This window comes from Mustela putorius, unplaced genomic scaffold (assembly GCF_011764305.1).
Source record: "Mustela putorius furo isolate JIRA1106 unplaced genomic scaffold, ASM1176430v1.1 tig00537293_pilon_pilon_pilon, whole genome shotgun sequence".
In the NCBI taxonomy this organism is placed as follows: Eukaryota; Metazoa; Chordata; class Mammalia; order Carnivora; family Mustelidae; genus Mustela; species Mustela putorius.
This window is the reverse complement of record NW_025422431.1, coordinates 499,003-521,192: the sequence shown is the minus strand read 5'-3', so window position 1 is coordinate 521,192 and position 22,190 is coordinate 499,003.

Below are 22,190 nucleotides of genomic sequence, written 5' to 3'. Positions count from 1 at the left end.
TGTGCTTATAATTTTTGGTTGTAAGATTTTAATTATCTAATCATCTCCACATATTTGCCCAATTTATTTTAATTCTTAGCTATATTTGAGGATGAAATAACTGTTCACATATACTTTCTTTAAAGTTTCCAAAAATGTTTTGATCTTTTAAATTTAGCTACATTTAGCTAAACTCCAGAATTCATTTTGGTATATTTTGGGGCTTCTGTGTCCATGGGATGTATCAATCCTCTCCAACACTCTGCCGGCTAGTGGTTCTGCTCTCTAACTTGGGAAACAGGAACCTAGCATTCATTTCAGCTGGACTCTTTGAAGAAAGTACTACAGATAACAACTTATGTGGTATGATTAGAATTGAATCAGGAAGATATATCCCCTCATTGCTACATACCAAAAAATATACAGTACCTTTAGCATGTAGGGACAAGTTCCAAATTTCACCATTATATATGGATCATTTTTCTTTGTACTAGATTACAAGAAACAAACAAAAAGCAAAAGTTGGTAAAGTAAAATCCTTAAGCTGGTTCCCAGAATTAGGGGTGATTATGTCCCAAGACTTTTAACTAAGAGTCCCAAACTCAGTGGGACAATATCCAGGATGGAGGAGCAGTGGGAGAAGGGATCCATGGGGCTGACGTGGGCGGGGCCTCAGCAGCAGGTGAGGGTGGGGCCTGGATCACTGCTTTGCTCCGCCTCTTCCTGCTCCTGATTCCCCTAGCCTGAGACTTAGCTTAGCTCCTCAGGGCAACTTCTCCAAGGATGGTGAGTTAGGCAGCACCCAGGGCAACTGAAGCAACACTGATATATTTCTTCTCTAAGTGAGGGAGGGATAAGTCTTCACTTTCAGTCCTGGGCACAGACTCCAAGTCCCTGGTCACATGTACTAGTGGACTTGAGATCTCTGGCTGTTGTTTGATATGATACATCTGGATGGTTTTTTTGTTTGTTTGTTTGTTGTATTTATTTATTTATTTATTTATTTATTATAACTGGCTTAGGCTATGAGCTTCTTTTTAAGCACAAAGCACTGATTTCATAATGAAATATAAAGCCCAAGATGATATAGCCCTGACTTTTCTGAGTGATCTCTTCTCCTTCTGTCTCTACCAGAGTCCATCGGTTTTATTTTGTTTTGTTTCTGAGATTAACTAGTCAGAAGACCAAACTTCCCAGCCTCTAAAAACCAGCTCCCTTTTCTGTTTCACTGCATGCTACTCTGTCAATTCACAGACCTGGGCCAAATACTTAGCATTTTGCTTTGGTTTTCTGGAAGAGGAATACCTATCCCCAGCTGCATGCTTCTTTCTTTGACTTCGTTCAGTCCCCCTCTCCCATACAAATAACTAGAGGCTGTGTAACAGACATATTTTTAGTAAATTTCAAAAACAAAGGTAAGAGACTGTGTTTATGTTGTGTTCAATATTCTTCTATGTGCTAAGAATTAAAAAACAAAAATTAAGTAGCTTATCCCTCCAAAAGCAAGAACATTGAGAAATATTGAAATACAATGAGAGCAGGGACAGAGGGATAAGGTGGGCCAGTGGGTGGAGCCTATAGCAGGTATCATCATCATCAACATTTACCTTTATATGGCCTGAACACATGCATGAAGTGTGGGATCTTTAGAGGTAAGGAAATCTTATCATCACTGCAGCTGAAAACAGAGCGGTATATCCTATGTAATTTGGTACTGATTATAAACTATCAGAGCTTGAGAATGATTTATGCCTATTTATAAAGTAGAGAAGATGTAACGTTTTCTTATAAAAACGGTGCTCTTCCTCACTTGCATTCTGACCTGCTTTCTTAGGATAGTAAGGGGGGAATCTGTTGTGACATGAGTGGCAGGTGATGTTCAAGGTCAGGACAGACTCTCCTGGACATCCCAGAACTGTGGGACCTTTGACCTTGTCTGGCCTCATCCTTTTTCACATGGGGAAGGGTCTTCCCAATAGCCCCGCACAGGAAGGGTCCTGGAAGGATGTGGGGTCCTGAACATACACACTGAGCAGACCAAGGGACTGAGCAACATACTCAAGGTTGCACAGCCCATAAGCAATGGGGCTGGAACACTGACCTGGGTCTCTAGAATCTTCAAATTTGGGGATTTTGCTAAACTACACAGCTTTTAGTGTCATGGGTGTCAGAGAAACCTCAAAAACTGACAGCCCATGGTCTTCAGGCTATGCATTCAGCAACAACATCCCAGAACACTGGGTAACTCCACCACTGTTCTACAGAGTGGGGGCCTTCTCATCCAGGATATGAGCATGGGAAGTGGCACCATCCCCATTTAATGGAAGAGGAAACTATTTTCAAGACATGACCTAGATCAAAAGAGTCCAATGGGTATCCAGAGACCTGGCATAAAGAGCTTCTATAAAAATGGGATTGGTGGCCAGGGACTGGTTACCTCTGTTGCAGATGGAAGTTCTTTGGCAGAACAGAAAGTCAATAGCAGAGTACCCTGTAGTGTGCTCGTCAAATTGCCAACCTGGAGGGACTGGGTGGGGGAGTGCGGGGGGGGTCATTGAGTCAAGCTCTCTATACAACAGGGAATGAGACATTATTGAACACATTAGAGGAGTCACCCCTGGAATGCCATCTGGCCACAATCAAATCTAGCTTTCCTGGCTTGGCACTGAAAGGACTTCCTCGGCCCACATGTGCCTGTATCTACAGGGCAGTGAAGACTCATGGACATAATTGTGACCAGCGGCACTCTGAGAAGAATGTGTGCCTTTTTTTTTTTTTTTAAGATTTTTTAACTTATTAATTTGACAGACAGAGATCGCAAGTAGGCAGAGAGGCAGGCAGAGAGAGAGAGAGAGGAGGAAGCAGGCTCCTACTGAGCAGAGAGCCCTATTGGTCCTGGGGCTCGATCCCAGAACCCTGAGATCATGACGGGAACTGAAGGCCAAGGCTTTAACCCACTAAGCCACGCAGGCGCCCTGAATGTGTGCCTTCTTAATCATGAAACCCTGTGATTATTGTAAACACAATGTTATCAGTTGTTTCTTATATTTGAACTTCTTGAAAATCAGTCACTAACTTGTATTGTGTTTGTGAGTCTGCAGCAGTGTACCCAATCCTGCATGATTCCAGACTTTGTTTCCAGTTGGTCATTTTTAAAGGTTGAATTGTTTACATCCAAACTCATGATCATGTTCAGGAACTCCTTTATTAAAACAGGGGCCCTCTAAGCCAAGTTCACTTACCAGGTCCTTTGGAGTTCCTCATTATGATAAGCTAAAGTCCTCCCTTGTTCTTTTTAGTCACTAGAAGGAAGTTCCAAGATTTAAAGCTCCTCTTTGGGATCTCAAAGAATATTTGGCTTCCCAGCCCCAGCCAGTACGGTAAACAGAGGGAAGCAGGGAAAGCGAGACAGAGAAGCATGCAGGAGGGCTGGAGTCAGGCAAGTGGGAACGGCCGCCCCCTCAGTTACACCGCAGAACCGTGAAACATTCATGGCGATGGCTGGGAAGACAGGAGAATCTAAAACACAGGCGAAGGCTGGACTCGGCCAGAATTTAAAGAGATGGAAATAAACAGCTCCAAAGCAACTCCTTGGAGACTGTGTTTTGGATTTTTCTTACTAAAGGTCAGAGAGAAGAGGGAGGCAGAGAAGGAGAGGAGCAAAGACAGGGAGAAAGAGAGACAGAAAAGAGAGGAGGAGGGACAGGTGGGGAGGAGAGGTGGGGAGGGGAGGGAGTAGGAGGGTAGAAGGAGGAGGAATGGTGTGGGTAGAGAGAAATGAAATGAGAAGGAGGAGGGGACCTGGTAGGAGAAGGAAGAAAAAAAATATATAAAAAATATATAATACATATATAAATATATATTATATATCTGAAAAAAAATAAATATATTATATATATATGTGTGTGTGTGTATGTATATATATATATTTCCCCCCCCCCCAGAAATAATTAATCCCCAGAACCTTCTTTATGTATATGACCATGTCTTCCCCCAGTGGTGGTCTGGGTAGCCCATGCCTTCTCATTTTCACTATCATCAGAGCTAAAACAAACCTTTTGGGTCACGGCTAGCATTTTTCAGAAACTGAAATCATTCTGGGCTTTATTCTTTCTGTTGTTTTCCTTGTGTATCCATCTTTATCCATTTTGGCTTAAGATCCTTTTTTGCCAATCTTTATAAGATCCTTCTGTATCTCACATGCAAAGTCAAGGCTTAGAGCTAGTCAACACTTAGAGCTAGGGAAACTGTCACAGAGATCCAGCCCCAAGAGAACTCAGATGACAAGTCCCAGGGATGGGCCTGAGGGAGGAGAATGAGAGGGAGGAAGGAGCCAAAGTCCAGGAGTCACCAACAGTTAATGGCCCCCTGGGTACTGGGAGGGATCCCAGATCCCCTAATCCCCATACTTCATTCCTGGGTTACCACAGGCCCCACCAGCTTGGCCTCAGCCACAATACCCTGTCTCCTGCTGCTCCGGGCACTTGGTTACAAAGTACTGTGTAAGTCCTATACCCCTGAAGCAAATAATACATTATATGTTATTAAAAAAAAAAAAAAAAAGCACTGTGTACCTTGGGATCCAGCTCCCTGCCTCTCCCAGGTCAGGCTGGGGGGGCTCCCTGCCAGCCCTCTCTGCTCCTTAACCTGCCCTGCTTAGAGCTGGAAAGGGTCCCTCAGACCGAGGTGTCAGGGCTATCTCTCCAACACGAAGCTGGTAGGAGGAAGAGGAAGTGCAAGCAGGTTCAATCCCTCTCTACACCTGGAAAAGGGGAAAAGGGGAGAGCCCAAGGCCCCAAGGCTCCTTCTCCTCACCCCCTGGCTAGTTTCAGTGCTGAATGGCCCGACCACTTGAGTAATCCACGGGCAGGAGAAACAGTCCTCACTCCTGATCCCCCTGCTGTGGATGGAATAGCGTCTCTCAAAAAGATACGTCTTCATTCTAAGCTTCAGTCCCTAGGACGGTGACCTTATTTGGAAATAGAGTCTTTGCAGATGTCATTAAGTTTAGATAAACTCTGAATCCAGTGACTGGTGTCTTCACAGGAGACAAGAGAGGGGAATTTGAAACACAGGAAAGAAAGACACAGGAAGACAGAGGAAGAGATTCTGGAGTTGGGCAGACATAAGCCAAGGAGAATCAAGAGCCATCAGAGCTGAGGCAGACATGGAAGGACTCCCCCGTAGAGCCTCTGAAGGGAGCATGGCCCTGTTGACACCTCAATTTCAGATTTTCGGTCTACAGACCTATGAGAGAATAAATTTCTGTTGTTTTAAGCCACCCAGTTTGTTGGTAATTTGTGGCTGCCCTAGGAAGCTAATATATCCCCCTAGGCAACTTCTGCCAATAATGGAATAAATTCTGTTGACACAACAGGGTTGTGGAGTTATAAACTGGCCCTCGTAAGCTGAGATGGATTAGCCCATGGGTAATGTAACTGGCATGTGTTGCGGGAGCTCTAAGTGAAGCCAGAGGTATCCTCGGTCAGTGAAGGGGCATAGGGCACTTGGAGGGAGCAAAGGATGAAGGCATCAAGAGGTCAGGAAAGACCCAGAAAAGGAAATGCCATCTTGAATCTGCAAAGGCTAACCTCATTGCCTACAGAGAGATGAGGCAGGAAGTTCCTCCCACCCTCACCCCCACCCGCATAGCTTGGCAGACCTTTCAGTGCCCACCTGTCACTTTCCAGCTCCCCTTTTCCTGGGGTAGAGCAATGTGATGGGGACAGGCTAGCATTTCTTGTTCCAGGACGTAGCCTCACTGGGGAACGGGAGGGTCCACCCACATCACTGCCTAATGCTGCCTCAGAGGCCCCTTCCCATTCACTCTCTGCCCCTCACCTCCCACTCGAAAGCTGGCTTCCATGGACAGTAACTTGAGGACCAAGGGGAGGTCCCTGAGTTTGGCTGAGCAGAAAGTCACACTCACCATAGAGGGAACTCTAGAGCCTTGCAACGAATAAAGTCCACTTTGAAAGAAATCAGGCAGTCAGCCAAGTCACTTTTAATTCAAAGAAAACCAAAAACATGATGAAAGAAAGATGTTGCTCTGCATTCAGGGATGGGATGAACCCAGTGGTTAAATGTAGAAACCAAAAAAATCCGAAAGTGAGGCCGAGCTCTCTTCTTCCTGTTGCTTCTCATTTATGATGTGACCATGGCAAGCCATTGTATTCCCAGGACAGGCTTCTCTATGGGAGATGTAGTAGTGAGTAAGCAAGACCCGCCTGTTGAATTTTCTGGATTTTGAGAGAAGGTTGTTCAATGTACCCATCATTAATATTAAAGTACTTCACTTACAGTGAGGTCAGTGCTTCTCCCTACAGGTGATTTTGCACCCCAGGGAACACGTAGCAACATTTGAAGAGGTTTTACGGTTGTCATAACTCTTGGGTAGAGATCAGGACTGCTCCTGAACCCCAGCAATCACAAGGTAGACCCCCCAGGACAAAGAATTCTTTGGGCTAAAGTGCCAACAGTGCCAAGGTTGACAAATTGTGAACTAAATAAATGAAAATAAAAGTAGAGGCAACCAATCCAACAGAATTCACCACTTTCTAATTATTTACTAGTATTTATGTTTTTGTGGTTATCTATTTAAAAACAGATCGTATCTGTCTGGTGGAAATACTATATAATGGTGTAAACTACGTTACTCTTCTCAACTCCCCACTTGGTAAAAGCATATTAATAGCTTAAAACTGGCCATGGTGAGAAGATTTATATCATGGAAAGAAGCAAACACTGCCCATGAAGTCTCCCCTCCCCTCACATTTATTAAGCATCCATTAGCACACCACTGTAGGTATAGATGGTATAGATGTAGTGAGCGTGAATGAGGGTGGGATTTTCTCTCTCTCTCTTTTTACTTTTCTCAAAAGAACACAGTGAAGTGGAAACCTCTGTATTTCTAAACAAAAATAGGGAGGGGGCCAAAGAAGATTGGAAAAATGAAGTCCTTGATCAAAAGGCAAAAGGAAGGAAATGAAGAAATAAGGTGTTTATAAGAAATAATCTTAAATGGAAAGAAAGCCATGCATCTAACTCTTTTTATACTATCAAAACATCTGGATGAGAAATGAAAAATCAATCCTTTACCCAGATGTCTTTTCTTTGTGATGCCAAGTAGATGAATATTAGAATATTTAGATTATGTGAGGCATAGTATCTCAATATTAGCAAATACTACAATGATTTCCCCCCTTTTGCCTTGCTGTTCAGGTATTTGAAAGCAAGTTCACTTTTGCTAGAGTAGAACTCGGTTTCAGAAGGAGCCAAGTTGGAAGCCAGGATGCCAGATGGTGGCTACCACATTCAGAGTTCCTTAGTTGTCTTGTGTTGAATTACAGATTACTCTGTGAGGTGGTAACACCCTCAAAGAGTTTCTCTCGAGAAGAAACAGGAGGGGAAGGGTGGGAAAGGAAGAGAGAGAAAACAAAACATCTTCTAGAATTTTATAAATTTTAAAATGGAATACATACATGAATGAAGTCTGATGAGATGAAGTAGTAGCTTCGAGACTGAAGCAGAACAGAAAGGTTCTCTGAAGCTGAGAGATTTCTGGAACTGAGGGGAGAACACAGGAGAGCCCCGGACCCTGACAGGAGTGAACTAGGGACTGAGTTGAGACATCTTGCATTCCGGGAGCTGACAGCTGGAGGGCCAGTGAGAAAAAAGGCTAACTGTATTTGGGGAGCTGCGAGTCCAAGAGTGTCCACTTAGATCATGGGACCCAGATAACTGAGCTCAGTCCTGTTGTCCAGGAGGTGGAGGTGGGTGTGGAGAGATCACCAGTTATCACCAGGCCTCCCCATTGAGGATCAATGGCTATTGGCCAAATCAGCCCCAATTTGGGAGTCTACATGAGACATGAGTATCCTAGAAGAATGATGGGATGGAGGATTCCCAAAGAATAAAGCAGGGCTTTGCTACTAGCTAGGGTTGGGGGGGGGGGTTCTATCTTATTCTTTCTACAGTCCTATATTTTCAAAATTCTCTATCACGAACAAGGGCTAATCTATAACCAGGGGGGAAAAAAGTTATTTCCAAAAAGAGAAAATGACCAGAAGTAAATATACATGTGTAGTTGGTATGTTTCTAGGTGACAGGCTCATCCAAAGTGGTGGGCCCAAAACACAGCACTGAATGTCCTTGTTGCAGTTGGGTTTGTTTCTCCAACTGTGTCAACACCCAGTCTTACTATTGCTATTTCAGATATTTAACAAAGACTCAGACTGACTTATATCTTTTGTGATTTTGACACCTCAAAGGCAGAACAGTTCGAAGCAGTGATACCCATGTTTCTTTGCCCTGTTCCTCAATTTCAAACCTAGTTTCCTACTATTTTATAACTAGAATGAAACTATATCTGAATATTCACATTAAGAATTTCAGTACTTTTTACCTGTTATGCTTTTTTTAAAAAGAGATTTATCCATTTTTTTGAGGGAGAGAGAGAGCAAGCACCTGAGTGGACAGAGGGGCAGAAGGAGCCAGATGCAGGACTCGATCCCAGGACCCGAGATCATGACCTAAGCCAAAGACAGATGCTTAACTGACTGAGCCACCCAGGTCTCCCTTACCTGTTATTCTTGTTATTTTAATAAACTGTGTTAAACTCTCTGGCTTCCCAATATGACAATATTTTTGCTTTAGATTAGTACAAAATGATCTGAATTTGTGTAACAGATATAAATTTTGTGTCTATTATGTTCCAGGCACTATTCTGGGTTCTGTGGACACAACAGTGAACAAAACAGGCAGTGCATCTATCTCACATAGCAGTATGTTCAGGTACATACACTTCAGGCAAAATTCAACCAAGTTAGGACGATGGATTCCTGAAGAGCTAGAAGATCAGATCCTTTACTGTCAAAACCTTTCATAACATACCTCCTTCCACGGTTGTAGAAACAGATCAAATGCATCTGTGACATGTAATCAATGGAAGCATCAAGAACAGAACCTATGTATTTCTATTCTAGTCCAGTCCTCCTTCTACTATATCCCAAAGGTGATAAATATTAATAAAAACTAGACCTCATTCCACCTGTATCTTATCTGTTGATAATTATCAGTGATTTCCTTTGCTAGATTTAGTAACTCTTCTCAGTCTTCACCTTTTTGATATCTCCATAATATTTGGCACTAGAATCATCTCCGGAGTCATCTGTAGGAGAGAATATAGCTTGAGGCTTAAATTTCAGCTACATGTATACAAATAGCCTAATACAGTGTTGGCCTTATTAGACCCTCAACAAATCTTAGCTCCTCTCTCTTACTTAAGTCACACACTGCTGTGATTTTCCTCTCATTTCTGACCTCCCCCAGGTGGACCTGTTTCTCCTCACCTTTTTGCTAGACTTGTCATTTCCAAAACCCCAGTAGAGGCTTTGCTCAGGGATCTGTGCACTTCTCCCTGGATTCCAGTTGGTACCTTCAATTGCCCTCTCTCTCTGAAAAAGACTGAGGCACACAGCCTAAGTCTTGATCTTGCATTCCCCATGTCCTATATTTTTAGTAGCCTATAGACATCTTGAATATTCTGTTGTCACTTGCACTCAGTATGTCCAAAAAAACTCATGGTCTGTATCCCCAAATCATTTTTCTTTACCTAACAGTGCTCCAGGCAGAGGAAGCAATATATCTGAAGACTGATGGCAAGGGGAGAGAGCATGGACATCTAAAAGAAATGAAAGAAATTCAGAATGGCTGGGAAGTGGGGGTGAGGGGGCAGGGGAGCCAGAAATGGTGATCTGGGCCAGATTCTTAGAGTCTTGAGCCTCAGTAAAGATTTATGACTTTATCATGAAATCCAGCAGGTAACTCTAACACTAAGGGACTGGCTATAGATGAAAGAGGCTAAGAAAATAGAAGGCAAGAACCTGGCCACTTGGGAATTCCCCAGGCACAATGGAGCAGGTCTTGACTTCAAAAGAGAAACACTGAGAGCAGGTGGGGAACCTCCTGGGACTACTTCTGGAGTGGATACTGAACCCTATGTCTTGAATGAGGTCTTTCATCATTACCCTCTGTGGTGGGGTCCAAAGGCCCCTTGCCTGCCACTGGATTCCTCCCCAGAGGGAACATTCCAGTGTAGGCTTATGGATCTTGAATTTGTACAACTCTGAGCCAGTCAGTACCTCTATTTCCTAGCATCCCCCCACTTCAACACTGCCCTGAAAATACCACTCACTATAAGAGTAGAAATGAGACTCAACCAGTGAAACTCTTTAAGGCCACAGCAAAGTTCCTCAGAAACACAAGCAGTTATTAAGAATTCAGTGAAGGAAATCTGAAGGAAAGGGACAGTTGGTCTTAGGGAAATCCAGCGCCCTGACTGGCCATGACTGAGGTAGCAGATAGCAAGCTTGGCCAGCCTCACAAATCAGATTCTACTTAAGTAGTGACTGTCAACAGGGTGGTGAAGGAAAGCAGATTTAGTGCTCACTCCCAGAGCCATCATATCTGCTGTGCTCCTGAGCATGGGAAAGATGATAAATCAAATAAGAATATGGATTGACACCTCTAATTTGGTGCCGAGTCATTCCATTTGCTATGGGGTCCTTGGAAATTCCTCAACAAAAGCCAGGTGCCCTTCTCTTAAAATTACATAACCAATCAAATAATAATACATTTATTCATTCTTAACATAAGAGTGACTCATACAGATTTTGCATTAGTGGGAAAAAAAAAAAATCTGTCAGCCGAGGGGTTTTAACTGGTTCTAATGATCTAATGAGTAATTCCGTCCATTAAGGGAAGATGGGGCTTCCTGATTAACATGGAACCTTAGCAGTGTTTTTAATAAAAGTTTTAATATATACTGCTGCTCGACTGGAGTCATATTTAATTAAAACCTTGAAAGCTCCAGGAGAGCCCTCTTTTCTGTTCAGCAGATGAGGAGATGCAGACTGCCGCCTCTGGGGAAGTAAGGGGACAGCAGGGCAGGTGGGGGTGCAGGGCTGAGGAGGGCCGGAGTGAGAGAAGGTGGAGCACCTGTGAGGTGAGAGGAGTGCTCTGCCAGCGCTAGTGTCTGAGGAGGGGGCTGGGTCAAAGTTGGACCACCCGCTCTATGGAGGTTCAGGGAGCACTTGAACAAGAACACTTGTTTATTTTTTGTGCATGAACTAGCATAGAACCTGGTCTAGGATACTGGGCGGGGGAGGGGGGTGGACACACACTAAGGTGCTGCATGACCCAAAAGCAAGTTGTTCTCAGCCCAATATCTTTTATGAGAGATACCATAAGAGCTCATGGCTTCACCTTATAAAGAAGGAAGGGAATTGCAGTGAATCTAAAGAGCAAAGGGGGGGGGGCGCCTCGGTGACTCAGTGGGTTAAAGCCTCTGCCTTCGGCTCAGGTCATGATCCTGAGGTCCTGGGATTGAGCCCTGCATTGGGCTCTCCGCTCAGCGGGAAGCCTGCTTCCTCCACCCCTCTCTGCCTGCCTCTCTGCCTACTTGTGATCTCTGTCAAACAAGGGGTGTTAGAGAGGAGAAGGGAGTTGGGGTAAATTGGAAAGGGAGGTGAATCATGAGAGACTATGGACTCTGAAAAACAATCTGAGGGGTTTGAAGTGGCGGGGGGGTGGGAGGTTGGGGTACCAGGTGGTGGGTATTATAGAGGGCACGGATTGCACGGAGCACTGGGTGAAGTGAAAAAATAATGAATACTGTTTTTCTGAAAATAATTAATTAGAAAAAAAAGAAAAAAATAAATCTTTAAAAAAAATAAATAAAGAGCAAAGGGCATTGGGCTCTGGATTTAAAATTACACGACACTAAGTGAAAATAGTAGGCTATAAAAACAACAGACACACACACATACATACACACACTGATTCCTATCATGGAAAATACAATATATACGGGCACTTATTTATACTGAAAGAAGACTGGGAGGAGATGCTCAAAGACATTAATAATGATTAATAGCCTCTGGTTGAAGAGATTATGAATGATCTTTATTTTTTTATTTTATATTATCTGTGTCCTTGATGAATATTCTATAATGGGTATGAACTGCCTTTATAACAAAAAATATTATAAATATATAATTCATGTTATATAAAATAATACTGTCTTCATTTATAAGACACCACAAATCATGTCTTCTATTCCCTGTTAGAAAGTATATGAACACCTCAAATGACATGTGAAAGGACGCACAGAACATCAAAGACCAAAAAAAAAAAAAAAAAAACAATTCTCTACTTTAATGATGTCCAGGCACTTAAGCCGTATGGCGTGGAACACTGTAGAAAGATAGAGCTGTGTCATCAATAGATAAGTTACCCTCAGAGGTAGCTTAAGGAACAGTGGCTGACTTTAAAACGACTACAAAGAACACCCGACAATAAAATTCACTTAAATATCTGACTCTGCAAAAAAAATATTACGCTCTGTCCTAGAGGAGCGCGATATAATTGCAAAGCCTATGGTGTAACAAGAACATCCTTAGTATAAGGGGCAATCCCAGATGTGATGGAATAAAAATGTGAGCTCTTAAGTACTTTTTAATGTTTCAAAGTCAATGAGGGACTGACTGCCAGGAGTAGGATGGTGGTTCTCTCACTGGGTAACACGTGTTTAAGCTGGAAACTGTTTGCAAGAGATGAGGAAATGTCATTGTTGGACTTGTGGAGTACCAAGGGGACTTTAGATTAAACTGTTGAATGAGTCTGCTCTTGGGGTACAAGAATGTGACCAGGACTTTGTCTGTAGGGCCAGCTGGAAAATGCAGGTTCTCAGGTACTGGTCTGGACTAAAGGGTAGAATTTGAACTTGAACTTCCTGTTCAAGAGGGCAAAATGAGCATAAGCTGACTCCTTGTTTTCCACACCAAACACAGGAAAAGATAGAAAAATATTTGAGTGATATGAATTAACAAATATATATCCAGACTCAAAAGCAAGAAAGATACTTCTCACTAGATCAAAGCAGGGATTCTTTAAACCCCTAAAAGAAAGAGAAAAAAGGAAACCCAATGTGGGCAATAGGGCCCATATATATATATATATTTTTTTTTTTTACCTGCGTTGAGGCCAAGACCACGATCATGAGGCTGGGGGCTAAGTTCTGATGCTCATCAGGGTTGCAGAACTAAGCTGTGTGGCTCATTACCCCCATCTCATCTCAAGATGGGGGTGATGTTGAACTGCTTACCAGGGTCTAGGTGAGGAACATTCCAGTCACATGAGACCAAGACCCAGAGCTATGTTGTATCAGTGAGAACAGGGCTCAGAACCATACCACCCACCCAGGAGAGGCTCAAACCAGTGGTCAGCACAGGCCTGGCTAGGAGGCACTTCTCTCAAGCCTAGGGCTGAGGTTCTGGAAGCCTGTTTCCCTGGGATATCACCCAAGAAACTCAGAAGCAAAACCTCTGGTAGAAGATGAGCTCACAAAGCCGAATTCCTCAGGCCTGTGTGGGGCAGGAACACCACGAGAGGCAGACAACAAGTAGGAGAACTTACGCGAAAATTTAGAGAATAACCTTCAGTAGGATTTCTGACTAGATATCTTTAAGAAACTCAAAGACAGAAAGGAGGCAATAGTATCCATGGAAAAGACTAGAAGATATGGAATGAGAAGATACAGAATGAGAAGAGGTGGTTCCAAAACAAAACAAAATAAAACAACCCTAGAAATGTTGGAAACGAAGACTATAAATGTAGAATTAAATCATCACTGGGAAACAAAATATTGAGGCTGAAGGCATAGTTCCCAGCATTAGAGGAGAAGCAAACAGAAGACAGGGACGGGGCTGAGAAGTGGGCTCTGAAGTGTGCTGGGAGACGGACAGCTGGGCCTTCTAGACTGAGCCAGTGGGAGCTGCCCCCTGCGGGGTACAGCTTGTGAGTGGTGTTGATGGCCCTGATAGCTCAGTGATTCGGGCAGGGCTGAACTTGGCAGAGCTGGAGCTGGAGGAGCTACTTCAAAGGGAGGGCTAGGGGCACTTTAAGAGCTCAAATAGTAAAGAAACTATAACACAGAAATTAATAGAGCAAAGAGGTATGGTGGTGGGGGGGTGGTAGGAAGGAACCCAGGTCATATATTTGGAAATAGGCAGCTTAGCTTGGAAAACCAAAAAAAGGGCTAAGTGTCTCTACTGAAGCTTAACAGCAAATTCTTTAACAGGCAAGCCCAGGGGGACATCGGTCTGTCTGGGTGGAAGGGGAGAGGGCTGCTTGGGTCACTGGCTATCTTTGGTTAAAGGCTTCAGAATTGGGTTTGTAACCTATTTTTACAATTCACTGGCAATCACTCATTTCTGGAGCTCAAATTCACTGTAAAATAGTTCAAAATAACCAGAACTGCATTTGCACCCAGTTGTGACTATATGCCGAGGAATTCGCTTTGTCCAAAGGCCCTATAAAAAGCAGTTTTGAGCTAGCCAGTTCAGAGATTGGCGAATGGCCTCTGTGAGCAACACAGAAATATCAGGTTGGGGGACCAGACAGTGGGAGCCGGGTGTTTCAACGAGCCCCAGGCTGGTTTGGAGCACTTTCCACATATTAACTGCAAACTCCATCAAGACCTTGGACACCAGTTATGGCTCCATCCCTCCTTAAGAACTTGATCCTGGTGGCTCAGTTTCCCCATGTATCACTGGGGGTAATCACACCTCCTCTGCCAACATGTGGGGGATATCTGGAGTGCCAACTGCCAGGATATGAATGAGAAGACTTTGTGAACTGTGATGTGAAGTCTGGGTAGGGGTAGGGCGGGGGGATCCCCAGAGGCAGGAGGCCTGGATTCTCTTTCAATTCATCTCATTACCAGTGTCCAGAGGACTGATGAGTTTCTTCTCGGAGGGGAGAGGACAGGACGGAGTCATGGTGCTCACTCTGCTTGTCTGAATGTTCCAAAGGGTGAGGAAGGCTGTGGGAAGTGATCGCCTGGAGGAAAAAGGTGGCAGGCAAAAAGGTAGATGACTGGGCTGCAGAAGAGCATTGCTGGGTTTAGGAGACTCCGAACACGGTTTGGGCAGATTTCAACAAATAGGGTCCAGAACCTTGTCCTGGCCTTTGTTGTCTGGATGCCCCTTTCCAGACTCAGAGTGGAAGCTGAAGTGGCCCATCAACTGAGCAGCAGACAGGAGCTCTGATGGAAAGAAGCTGGTCGGAGCCAGGCAGAGACCCAACACTGCCTCCCAGGACACCTGATGTGTGAGGGGACAGGAGCTCAGTCTGGTTCAGGGTTCTCTGGGATGGAAATGTCTCATGGCTGGATGCTGATGTACTGGGAAGTTAAAGGCCTCCACCTAGTGTATGTCACTCATTGCCTGTCAACTGAGGTAAGAGAAAGCTGGACAATCTTGACATAAACCGTATATTTTTTTTTTTGGCTCTGATACTTTACCAGCAGAATGGGGGTACTTCATTTTTCTGAAGAAAATAGCTTAATTTTCCCTGATTCTCCTTGCAGAGGGGTTGGGCAGACACTGTCGCAGTCCATTTGCCCAGGGAATCCCCACACCTGGGTTCCCTCCTAGCTCGGGATCTAACATGGACAAACTTGGAGTAGAGACCCCGACCACAGACTCGTGGAGGGCCAGGCCTGGGGCAGGTGGTGGGGGTGGTCCGGCAGTTGCTGGGTCCAGTGAACTCTGTATATACCTCTATGTCTGAATGTATGTGAAACAGATACAAATGGGGGTACTCTGCCAGAGCTGGGGTCCCCCCACTCATTCAGTCATTCTTATTCCTGGAGACTGTGGGCATATCATAGCCTTTGTTTTTCAGTTTACGAAAGGTCAGGCGATGTGTCTAGGACTACCGGAAAAGGAGGTGGCAGAAATGAATCCAGAACCCAGGTACCCCACTCCCAGTTGTACAGAAATGCTCTCTGCTTTATAATGTCACAGTCTCTCACCTGCCTCCCAGGGTAGGAAGAATGGTGATAAAGCTCAGGATAGAGACTGAACTTCTGAAAATACACAATGACATTAAGGAAGGTACAGAGACCTTCCCTTTCTGTGTCACATTTAGAGGCAAGATCATTCCCTCACACTGGGGCACCACGTTCTCTCTAAATCTCCTGGAGCATTTGCTTACCTGATAGGACTGCAAAGAAGGATAAAAACCACTCCTTAGGAAGATATTTGCAAACGACATATCAGATAAAAAGCTAGTGTCCAAAATCTATAAAGAACTTAGCAAACTCAACACCCAAAGAACAAATAATCCAATCAAGAAATGGGCAAGACATGAACAGACATTTCTGCAAAGAAGACATCCAGATGGCCAACAGACACATGAAAAAGTACTCTACATCACTCGGCATCAGGGAAATACAAATCAAAACCACAATGATATATCACCTCACACCAGTCAGAATGGCTAAAATTAACAAGTCAGGAAATGACAGATGCTGGCGAGGATGTGGAGAAAGGGGAACACTCCTACACTGTTGGTGGGAATGCAAGCTGGTGCAACCACTCTGGAAAACATCTTGGAGGTTCCTCAAAATGTTGAAAATAGAATTACCCTATGACCCAGCAATTGCACTACTGGGTATTTACCCTAAAGATACAAACATAGTGATCCGAAGGGGCACGTGCACCCGAATGTTTATAGCAGCAATGTCCACAATAGCCAAACCATGGAAAGAACCTAGATGTCCATCAACAGATGAATGGATAAAGGAGATGTGGTATATATACACAATGGAATACTATGCAGCCATCAAAAGAAATGAAATCTTGCCACTTGCAATGATGTGGATGGAACTAGAGGGTATCATGCTTAGCGAAATAAGTCAAGCAGAGAAAGACAACTATCATATGATCTCCCTGATATGAGGAAATGGAGATGCAACATGGGGGGTTAAAGGGGTAGGAGAAGAATGAATGAAACAAGATGGGATTGGGAGGGAGACAAACCATAAGTGACTCTTAATCTCACAAAACAAACTGAGGGTTGCTGCGGGGAGGGGGCTTGAGAAAGGGGGGTGGGGTTATGGACATTGGGGAGGGTATGTGCTATGGTGAGTGCTGTGAAGTTTGTAAACTTGGCGAGTCACAGACCTGTGCCCCTGGGGATAAAAATACATTATATGTTTATAAAAAATTTTTTAAAAATTAAAAAAAAAACACTCCTTAGTTTATCAGTCTGAGCTCTGAGTCCTCTCTGCCTGGAACACTTCCTTTTTTATCTACTCTTTCCTGGCTAAATATGACTCATCCTCTGGTCTCTGTTCTCCTCTCACCTCTGTTTTCCTTCCTATGCAATTAGTAATTCCATAAAAGCAATTTGAATTATTTGTTTTATATCCATCTCTTCCATCAACAGGAAGGCTAGAACCATGACCAGCATTACCCCTTTTGTATACCCAAAGTCAATCATGGGGGTTGGCAAACTCCAGCCCGCAGGCCAGATCCGCCCACTGTCTCTCTGGGACCCAAGAGCTGAGGACAGTTTTTGTATTTTTTAAGGATTGGAAAAAAAAAAAACAAAAGAAGAATATTTCATGACATATGAAAATGGTATAAAACTCCAGTTTCGGTGTCCATAAATAAAGCTTTATTGGAACACAGTCACGCTTGTTCACTTATGTATTAACTGTTTTCACATTATAATGGCAGAGTTGACTTGTTATAACAAAGCCAAAAAAGCGGAGAAGGGCGATGCTGAAGTTCAGACACGTGTCAAGGATTAAACTCAGACCTTTCAAACTCCTGCCGAGTTTCCACTTATTGAATTTATCCAAACTGGCAACAAGGACTGCAAAAACCATGGCCCAGAATCCAACCTGGCCCCCACCTCAGTGGGTTTTCGAGATATCCATGGTACGTAAATATTCCCTAGGACTTGAGATAAAAGGTGTTTTGTTAAAAGCCACTTTGAACACCTCCCTGAGAAAAGACACTTAAAGGGATGAAAGCATTTCCGGTGGAAGGATGCCGGGTGTGTTCTGTTTGTGCTGAAGCCGAGGTTGGTTTCCATTCTATTACAAAATGCAACAGCCCTAGGAGTTTCATGTTCTGATGCCACATTGTTCTGCTTTCAGCTCTTGCTTTTGTTCCTACTCACATCTCTGACATTGGAACAAAGCCACAGCCCTGTGCAGACAAATGTCCTTGGATTACAGTGCCTTGCTTCAATTTATCCTGCTCAAGCCAGAGCTATGTTAAGGTGGCGACCCTGGTGTGAATTCAAGATTCCTGAAAGTTGGCGAACACTCCTATTGTTGTTGGGATATTCTGGCATATTTCACTCCAACTAATAAATGCAGATGATGTTTAATGACAATGGGGGGGCCAAGATAGTAGTTAGAGGAAGCTATGGGAAGCTTGAAGACAATGGTCTATAGCCCAGAGGGAACAATGACTGAGCAGACCCTTTTGATCTCATAAACTCTCAGGATTAGAGGGGCCTTAAAAGGTTGTCCAGCCATTGTGGACTGGACTGAACGTTTGTATCCTCCTAAAATTCCCATGTTGAAACCTGAGACCCCAGTGTGATAGTGTTAGGAGCTGGGGCCTTTGGGAAGTGATTAGGTTTACACAGGGTCACGAGGATAGGGCCCCCATGATGGGATCAGTGTTGTTATAAGAAAAGGAAAAGAGACCAGAGCCCTTTCGCTTCCTCTATGTCTCTGTATCAGTATGACCCCAAGGAGGAGGCCATCTATGGGTCAGAAAGAGGAGGAGGCCATCTACAGGTCAGAAAGAGGAGGAGGCCATCTACAGGTCAGAAAGAGGAGGCCATCCACGGGTCAGAAAGAGGAGGAGGCCATTTACACATCAGAAAGAAGGCTGTCCACTCGAGCTGAACCTGCGAGAACCTTGGTCTTTTCAGCCCTCACACTTGAGAAAGAAATGTTCAGTGTTGAAGTCCCCGAGGTTATAATATCTTGTCACAGCAGCCTAAGCTAAGACACTAGCCTGCTGGCACACCTTCATTTTGAGTGTCCCCTCCACTGCCTCTGTTTGGATGCTCATGCGATGCTATGTCCCCATCCCTGACACAAGATCAGAATGACTTCTGATCGTTGGCTGGAATGTACTCCCTATAAGTCCTGCCCAATGGTCTTGTCTCCATCCTTCAGATTCACAGGAGAAACTTAATTTCCCTTCCATGAAGCAGCTCCACAATCACTCAGCTTGTCCCCAGCTCCCACCCTCATCGCCCCCCCGCCATAACCTTACTGCTCTACTCTCTCCAGACCCAACCAATCCTCCTATGCTTCTAAAACTCTTCTCTTCTCACTTAAAGCTTTCAACAGAGACAATAAGCAGCCAATGTGCTGAGCGCTTACTTCATCTCCCTTCACTCTCTTCCTCAGAGGCCTGACGGAAAGAGAGAAGCCGGAAAGTCAAAGTCCCACTGGAAAAGCCACAGTCTCGACCATTAAGAGTGGCTCTCAGTGTGGATCCAAACGTTTATGGCAGAAAGAATGGAAGTTACTGATCAATCACAAGGGTAGAGGGGAAGGACTCCAGGAAGGCAATGGGAATCTAGATGAGCCATTTCAGGTCTTGGGCTTTTGTGCTCAACTTCGAAGAATTTAAATGTCTTCAAGAGTGCCCCTCAGTGGGAGACTGAGAAAGAGTATCCCCGTCACATCAAGGTAGCTAAAAACTGGGTATCCCTGTGGGCAGTTAGACTGAAGCAGAATGAGTTCACCTCTTGAGGCAGACGATCTGATTCAACAGTCGGCAAATCTGGATGTTGCCTAAAGTTTTATTAAAACAAAGCTACATGCATCCATTTACCTACTGTCTGTGGTTACTTTTTTGCTACAACAGCAGAGTTGAGGAGTTGTGATACAGACTGTGACCAAGGAAGCCTAAAATATTTACTCTTCAGACCTTTCCAGAAAAAGTCTGCCAACCCCTGATCTAGTGTGCTATTTCCTATGGAGCATGCCTTGTAACACTAGCCCTGTGTGATACTCCCCTCCCTCATATATAATGGGGGAAATTCTTCACACAAGATGCCCCTCTTGGAAATTTCATGGTGATCATCAGCCTTTTAAAGGGTCTGAGAAGTCCCATCACACACGTCTATTTATCTTTGTTTAACTCAGCATTCCTCAGCCTCTCTTGACCCTATCAACATTCCACGGAGCACAAGGAGCACACTCGGTGAAACACCAATCTTGGTGCTTATTACTGCTCTTTGAATTGATTTTCCTTCAGTTTTTTCCCTCAGCCTGTAGACAAGCCATGCTTAGATTTTCCAGTCTAGTGTCAGTGACACTGATGAGATCTGAGGGAAGGCCTGTGGTGCTCCCCTTGGGCTATAGTGGTGCAGGTATGCAAGGCCTTTCTGCCCTGGTGGGGAGGGAATATTCTGGGAATTGAAGGAAATCTCCAGTGGGCCAGAGGATTCCCTCTCTAATGTCATCATATTTTGTTTCTTTATCAGATCATTCCTATGGGCAAAGGACACAATATCTTCCGTATTCAAACAATACCTAGCCATCTCTGGATCCCCATTCCCAAGCAGCGACCACCCATTTCTCTAATGCCATTTACAACAACTTTCCGAAGAATTGTCTGTACATAGCTCCTTCAATTACCTCTTCATATTCTCTCTTGAACCCCCTCTACTTGGGCTTTCTCCCCCAATCACTCCCCTGAAATGGCTCTTGCCAAGGTCACTGTGACTTCCGTGCGGCTACACCCAGTGGGCAAGGCTCAGTTGTACTCAACATATCAGCAGCATTCCACACAGAGAATGAGCCTTCTCTCCAAAACACATCCTTCTCTTGGCTTTCGGGATCCTGCTTTCCTCTGACTCTCCTTCTATCTCACCGGCCCCCTCCTTCTGAGCTACTCCACAATCATCCGAATTTCCCTGACCTCTAACTGCCGGAGTGTTTGCAGACCTCTTGCTGGAATGCTTTGTTCTATCTACATTTTCCCTGGGTGATCTCATTCTGTCTCTTGGCTTTAAATACCAATGACTCCTACATTTCTATCTCCATGCTCAGGCTGGAATGTTCCTTCCCCAGAAATTTGCTTGGTTCACTTCTCTCATGTTTCTGCTCAAATATCACATTATCAATATGGTCCACTCTGACTACCCTCTATAAATATATGTATAAATAACACCCATCACTCCCCGCCCCCCGCCTGCCAGGGCTCCCTTACCATGCTTTCCCCATCCCTTCTTAGCACTTATTACCATCTGTTATCATCTCTATCTGCTTGTTTGTTCCTTAGTTGTTAGTCGTTTGTCTCCTGTCACTACAACATGAACTTCATAAAATCCAAGGCTGTTTTGTTCTTTGCTATAATCCCAGGGCCTAGAACCCTGGAAGGCACATAGCAGGCACTCAGTGAATATCATAGGATGTATGAATAGTAGTGTGAGTTGCCTGCACTGGGGTTATAGAATTCAACATGATTTCGTAGCTGAGGGAACTGAGTTTAGGTCTTTTTGCCTCAAATCACATGCTTGTTAGTGACAGAGCTGATGTTAGAAACCTGGTCATTTACTGAGTCTCTACTAAGAAACAACCACTCTGGTGGACAATGAGGATATGGGTTCCACTTCTGCTCTAATGGACTTTTTCAGTGAAGACGGACTTTGAATAGACCATGGCAATTTGCCTCTTGCCTTCCAGGCTAAGGTCTTTCTGTAGCTCCTGTTACCACCACCCAAGACTAAGATGTCTGAGCTTAGAGAAATAGCAATTACTCCCTCTTGGGGCATAAATTTTTGAAGATTCTATAGCAGGAAATGAGGTTATACCTCCCATTCAAGACAACTTCCTTGGCTCTTAAACTATGCCTGTGAACAAGTGGTGGCTGTCTTGTGTGGTCTCTGAAGTGTCCCAGTATCTATCTACTGGTCTCTCACATTTGCATTTCCTGTTTCTAATGCCCATACAACCATTCACCCTTACTGGCGTCTAACCCAAAGCGCTGCAAAGTCTGCCCTTCCATTCTGAGAAGATTCCATTACACAGTGGCAAGCAGAGAGGGACAGAGGCTCTGTGAGGTCTTTGCCCCATCCTGGTGACCCACAGAAGAAAAATTATAGGAACTATTATTGAGTGAGGTCTTCCCTCACTCATCTACACATTCGAGGTGAATAACATCTTAGAAGCCAGACTCTTCAATTTGGAGGAGATCTTGAATGTCACATTGTCCCACCATTTTGCACCAATGCAGAGATCCCTGAAACATCTGTGACATGTGGGTAACCTTTCCTTGAGCCCCTTTATCAACAAAGTATATTCACTGTCATACAAC